We start from the raw sequence: 6,970 nt of genomic DNA, 5'->3' as shown, positions 1-6,970 counted from the left end.
TTTGTTGTACTGTAATACAAACAAATAACAAGTGAGTGAGTCAGTTTAACATTAAGGTCACATCTGGAGCACGTCAACTATTTTTAGGGACGAGCATAACAACCAATAGTGCGACGTCACAGATAACGTGTGCAGTACTCTGCATTCCGCGTATTGTCCTCTTAACTAGAGGATAAATAGAGGAGGCTCTGGTTGATTACGTGCAGTAACGGTACCCTAATGATGTACTCAAACCAATTCACTTTATACAACAGTCTCACTCAAACTGCATTTACATGGAGATTCACACAGACACAGGGATCGTGGCTTCGTGGGTCGTGAGTGGTGGTTTGCGCGAACCGTTCCCTTATACACGTATGTGCTAGGACTGTTGTGGTAAAGTACTGTCACTCGTACAATATCTTTTACTGAACGTGTCCATAAACCGAAGTCAATAAAAGAGTGCCAGATAGTGTGCATACTACTGTGCTACTGTACCACTAGCACACGTGGTCGATGCGTACACATCGCATGCATCAATGCATCCGGCATGAACACTGATTCAGAGTTTGTTTGTGCTACCTGTTTGCTTCATCTTCGACACGACAGCAATTCTATCTATGTTCTCATACGTGGTCACGACTTGCACACATTTTACCGATAGGACAGTACTTATGCAGACAATATATAAAATAATCCCGAAACTATTTCAGCTATTATTTCTGATCTGTCTCTTGTGTAGCTGCAAATGCTTTACCATCAAGTTAATCAGATAGATGACTGAACTAGACAGAAAGAAGAGCGGGATGTACAAGCCATCTAAGATGTGACGAGTTGCGTCCCTTCGCCATGCAATGTCGAGATCCATGGTTCAAATGTTCGCTATTATTATGCTATGATTCCTTGTTTGAGCACGTCCTTGTTGCTTTCGCCAAAGTACCAGATACGTTCACTTTGGGCTTTCCTCCTACTTTAAGTTGACAACCGATGAATATGTTCACCTCAAAGATACAAGATGTGTGTTATCTACAGTAACCTAATAAACACAACATTATATATTCAACCCCTTCAAGTGCACAAATACTCATATACTGGGTTTTTACATTGAAAGGGTTATAAACAGACGTGCATATTTTGCAAGGCTTTCTCACGCCCCACTGACGAGTTCATGTCACATTGTCACGGAAAGCGCTTCTACATGTCCGTTATGGCCATTAAATAACTCTCGGTTGTCTTTTCACTCATCACATCACGGTTCTTCAGATATTATCTACAAACATATGATATATGTACCGCGCTGTTGGATGCACATGTATTGAACCGCGATCCTACGCTCTGACACGATTACTGCCACTGACATACGTTTGGAGGAGGTTTCTTGGGATGCCCTTTTGTGTTTCATCCTTGAATTGGTGTTGAATTACACGCTTGTGCTTTAAGTTCAGCGAATAAATCTACGTCAAGAACAAAGTGACACATCGTCCAAATAAAACGTGTACTCACAATACACACATATCTCATATACAAGTATAGAAGGATACTAAAATGAGTAACCTCCCTTGGACTTATTGGAGCTTTGAACATATCCTCACTTGTCACTCAAGGCGACGTTTGTTGTGAACCTGGGGTGATCCTATATATTGGTGTTACTTGACGGTGGGTAATTGCAAGCGGGATACGTCATAAATATTGAGCCATGACTCATCCAAGTCATATCAAGACTCCAGGCCTGACTAACGTGTATTCGGATGCATGACATGACATGTGTGATGAGCTATACATTTCCATATCACATCTTCATTTCTAGTAGACCGTGAGTTGACTCGTATTTAAAATCTGCATATTTGCATCCATAATTGCAAATTAAAAAACATATTAGAATGTCCTTCAGGCTCTGTCAGTGTGGATTAAATTCTTAGGTAACATACGCGCTCGGGTCCTCTGAAATAATAAGATATTGTCACTTGATTAACCAGTGGCTAAAGGACGGCTATTACATAAAAATGTCTATATCGGTTTTGAATAATACTGTGGCATACGTGAATGCATATATGTCCGGAGTAAGATATAATTTACTGAAGAGCGTATTGCTCTAATGTTACATTCAAGTCATGTCTCTTAAATGATCATGTGGATATTTTTAACCTGACTGGAGCTGAGATTGATTATTCAGATTTCACTCGGATCTCGAAGCAAATGCTGTTTTAGGACTTGCGAAAATGAAGGAACAAATTGAAACTGATATCAAAAGATTTGTTTCCGCTAAGAATATATTTATGAGAGCCGACACGCCGTAATACGTAATGCATAACAGGGTGGCAATACCCACCAGTAGGAACAACGATACATTACAGGTGAAACTGATTTGCAATAAGTAAAGGTTCGTGTTAAATTTTGCTGATGCCTTGATACGAAACAGTGCATCAACTAAATTTATTATCCTGTACTATAACAGTGTTAACATGCCAGCAACATTAGCTTTGGTAACTGTTACGTTAACTTGTACTGGATGAATATGTTCTACATGGCAGTTCATACACATGAGAAAAAAACACATCAAATGAACATTTAAAAATATATTTCAGATGAATACCTCAATTCCTCAGTTAAGAAACAATGCAGTTAAATTTCTGATCACGAGGGATAAATTTTCTATATCTACATCACAAGAAACCAACTTGGTCATACTGGAAACTACTGTTATATTGAATTACACAAATGTATCTGTGTCACTTATTGAATTCGTGAATATCACCTAAATACTTCCTTTTTACAATAAATGTAATATAGTACAGTAGAACGCGGATATAACTTACTACAAGGGACCAGAGAAATCAGTTCGTTATATCCGTTGTTCGTTATACACGTTTCCGCTCGGAAACGTCCGCCATCTTGGATAAGACAAAACACAATACACGTAATTGCTGTGTTACACGTGAAATCTTCATGGCCTAATTTCACTGCATGTTAATTGAAATGTCTTGTCACCCGGTTACAGTTGTTTGAAGTATCACGTCTTTTTTTTGCTACCATGCATAGTGTGAGCATCGGTGGTATAACAAACGCTCGAGGTGTCCCTGGTAAGTACAATAATGTGTCCATTTCAATGTCATTCAGGTGGAGGTGATAACGATACTTATGTACAACTGACTAACAACCTTATAACAATCGAAACTTCTAAGACCTGTATCACTTGAGCTTCGTCACACATACTTGATTATCACCAAAGGGGTAACCATCTAAGGCCTGCATCACTTGGGGGTTTCGTCCCACATTGTGCCACCACGATAAAGCTGAAATACTGAAATACTGTTCACCCACACGTTACACCCAACTCACTCACAGATATTGAAACACAAATTACGTTTATTTACAGTTGCGACATCGGCTTCCTAGAATTGGATGTGGCGTACATGTTGGTGGTGCTGTTCTTTGTGGCGTTTGACACCTGTCAGTGGAATGTGGTAAACAAAAGGTTATACTTAGCATTAAAGATATAATTAACTCCATAGGTTTTTTTTATAAGGAAACAGTGTTTTGTTAAACCTTACGTCAGTTTTACAGTCACCAAAAAGCCTTTATCTGTTCATACATGTCACAATCAGTGCGTCGTTTTGCAGCAATTTATCAGTGTGTGTAAGACTGGTGTAAGGTACAAGAAAGCCAAACACTTCTTCCTTATTGGAAAGCATGGATCGACCTTGCTGTAGAGTTAATCATATCTGCCATGCTCGTTATAACGTTTTATTTCCGCATCCGACCAACCGAGGTCAAAAGACACAATCACCCCCCCAAAAAGAACAAACAAACAACAACAACAAAACAACAACAACAAAAAACAACAACAAAAAAACTGTTTATTTATTTATTTCTTTTCTCATCTGTTTTATTTTGTTTACTTAGAACAATATAAAGATAGGGCAACCATCATGTATCAACTTTAAGTAACTATGAACCTCACATAGGGTAACTGATTAAGTGCAGTTTGTGTTGTCACTGTAACTTCTTAGACAGAGAAGACAGGTTTTTCAGATGTAATGTATTGACACCAATACATGCTAATGCTAAATTGCGGTTGCAGCATTAAACAATCGCTTTTAGAAATGCACATGTTAGAAAAACAGTAAAATAACACACTGCATTTTTTACCTTTTCTGCATTTATGTTTCCTAACTAAACCAATGTAAAATAATCATGTCCATAAAAAAATGGGCGATTGCATAGAACTATTTCTTGTCGAAGGGCCTAAGCTAACGATTAAATCCGTAAATCATGAAAATAAAAAATGTGTCCCTTCAGTAGATACACCTTTTTAAAACTTATTTTCCTCTTCATTTTTTTCAAAATTACATTTCCCCTTACTCTTACAACAGCCAACCCAGCATGAATTGGTACAGTCTTCCGTGTGTGCAGACTCACGTTTCTATGACACAGAGTGTGACCTGAACTGTTCTGATACATGCATCAACTCACGCTGTGGAGTGCAGAAAAAAACCTGGCCTGTAAAGACGGATGCGTTGATGGTAAACAGGGAACATGCTGTCAAGAAGATTGTCTGTCGACATGTTCTAAATGCGAGCGCTACGGTAGTATTTGTGTACAGGGTTCGAATGCGTTCAACTATGAAGTGTGACAAACGTTGTCCTCAAAACTGCAAAGGTAGATGCGCCAAACTGATCGGTGATTGCAGAACGTGTGCATCGGGATTTAAAGGAACTTAATATGAAAGACCTTGCAGGCCAGGTTGTGGGGAAGGTTGTATAAGGTGTTTACCTGATCGCAAGGACTGCATGTCGCCTTGCCCATAGAACTGCCTACGCTGTCATAAGGACACATGGAACTGTTCTAAGTGTGCTCATGGAAATACAGGGAGAACGTGTAGGTGTTGGTTCATGCGTAGCTGTTCGCTTCCTTCACACGACTGCATGCGATTCCACTTCATATTTTCTAAGATAAAATATGTGTTATGTATAAACAGTTACGTATGTCTGTTCCATAAATGAGCAACATTGACTATGATATATAATTATTGAATTTCTTGGTGTGGTGAATTTATGATCATGATGGAGTTGTACGTTTTCGGTGTCTATATTCATGTTCATATGTTGTACTTGATAAGACAGACAGGAATGCTGCATCTTCAATATATTGTTGGTTTGTGTAATATATACAATTTTGGGTTCAAAAATGAATTGACAAAGAAATATAAAGTGCATCAAATAAATTATAAGTGTAGTAAGAGACTAAGCAAACGAATCAATACATCAGACAATGGACGAATTAAAACATGTCCATAATGAAATATGAGTTCACACATCGAAACATCTTAAATCAAAAACATCGTATGTTTATTTTCTAATTACGGATTGTAGTTCTAATTGTACCTTGTGGTCATCACTTTCCTCATGCCGTTCGTCACTACATGTTTGTGATTATTTAATTTTTATTTAGGTGACGAGTATTTGCAGAAATTGGACCCCAACACCGTCCTGATTGCCTGTTCAACCCTGAGAGTTGTCCTTCTTGGAGGAGTCTTGGTGTTCTTCTACAAAATATGCGCTTACAAATACAGACATCAGAGGAGGTAAACTATAAGAACATCGTGCCAAAATATCAGTTCAATAACGTTATTATCAACTTAATGAATTAAAGATGGAAACTTCTACTTCATAGGATGGTGACTCAAACAAATCTAAGTGTTTAAATCAGTGAAATGAAGATCTGTCTACAGTAATCTTAACCTTCCATTTAGATCGGAGACGAATCCACCAACTCATAACCAGAGTGCTTCAACCATGGACGTGGTGGGTAGAAATGGAACGCAGGATACTAGATCCACAGATTATGATTCCCCTCATAAATATTGGGATATTCATGATACTGACCTTGACTCAGTGCCGCACTTAATTTGATCTGTTCAATATGAAGACCTGGAGGGAGGATGGAATAGGACGAAGTATCTTCCGAAACTAGATATTCCGGAGAAGCGACGTGAAGACTATCGGTTTCATCCAGTAAACAGACCAAAGAACTCTTTGATTCAGAAGATGCACATAAGCTACCTATGGCAACACATCTTGGAAACCACAAGATGAACAAAGATGTATGTTCTGCTGAGTTAAACAGTTTCTCTGATCATGAAGGGGAAGATTATGTGCCGTCCGATTCACGTGCTGGTTTACATCTGTCAAGGCGACTTCAAACATTAGTTTGGACGTGGACAACTGTGCAGATTCTAGAAGTACGCTAATGCATGCAGATAAATGTTTAACAGTATTTGGTTCTGACGGCGTATGTTGATAAAAGCGTTGATATGGAACATATCTATGACCTGGTATTACCCACGGCATGAACACTGAAACATTTTATCCGTGAAGATTCCGGGTTATCATAGGTCTTCAGCAACCCATGCTTGCCGTAAAAGGCGACCGTTCTTGTCGTAAGAGGCGACTAACGGGATCGGGTGGTCAGGTTGGTTGATGATATGTCATCGATCCCAATTGCGTGGATCGATGCTCATGATATCATCACTGGATTGTCTGGTCCAGACTCGATTATTTACAGACCGCCGTCATATAGCTGGAATATTGCTGAGTGCGGCGTTAAACAACAAACAAACCAACCAACCAACTGAAACATTTGTTTTACTATGATGATTTGTATTGTGTGGTGGAGCTTGGTGTTACAGCCTGACAAACTAAAAATATAAATACCTCTTTGCGGAGGGAGATGGGGTGGTTTGGGTGACGAAGTTCCCTCGTATTCTTACTGCTTCCTGTATATGAAATGTTAAATTCCCCAGAGTCTTAGTGACCTTGTGGGCGGTAACTAAGAAACCACTTGGACCTTTGCTGTATATAAAACATCTCTGTAAAGTGCAAACGCTGCACGTTAGCATAATGTTCTTGATACTAATGTAAATTAAAATACTAATGAAAAACACGCTCTTTTGCCTTTGCTAGCCGCTTGGGGTGAAAGACTATCGGAGTTT

At 38.9% G+C, this 6,970-nt stretch overlaps 1 long non-coding RNA gene across 1 annotated transcript; it reads left to right on the top strand.

Annotated features, from left to right (window-relative positions):
* The first annotated feature begins 4,376 nt into the window (after positions 1-4,376).
* LOC124111871 lies at positions 4,377-6,436 on the top strand. The gene is made up of 3 exons (XR_007222241.1): positions 4,377-4,857; positions 5,431-5,563; positions 5,732-6,436. It is a non-coding gene; the product is annotated as an uncharacterized LOC124111871 (long non-coding RNA).
* Positions 6,437-6,970: the final 534 nt, after the last annotated feature.

This window comes from Haliotis rufescens, unplaced genomic scaffold (assembly GCF_023055435.1).
Source record: "Haliotis rufescens isolate VD_foot unplaced genomic scaffold, xgHalRufe1.0.p SCAF_2, whole genome shotgun sequence".
NCBI classification, from domain to species: domain Eukaryota; kingdom Metazoa; phylum Mollusca; class Gastropoda; order Lepetellida; family Haliotidae; genus Haliotis; species Haliotis rufescens.
This window is presented reverse-complemented; position numbering and strand designations above follow the sequence as displayed.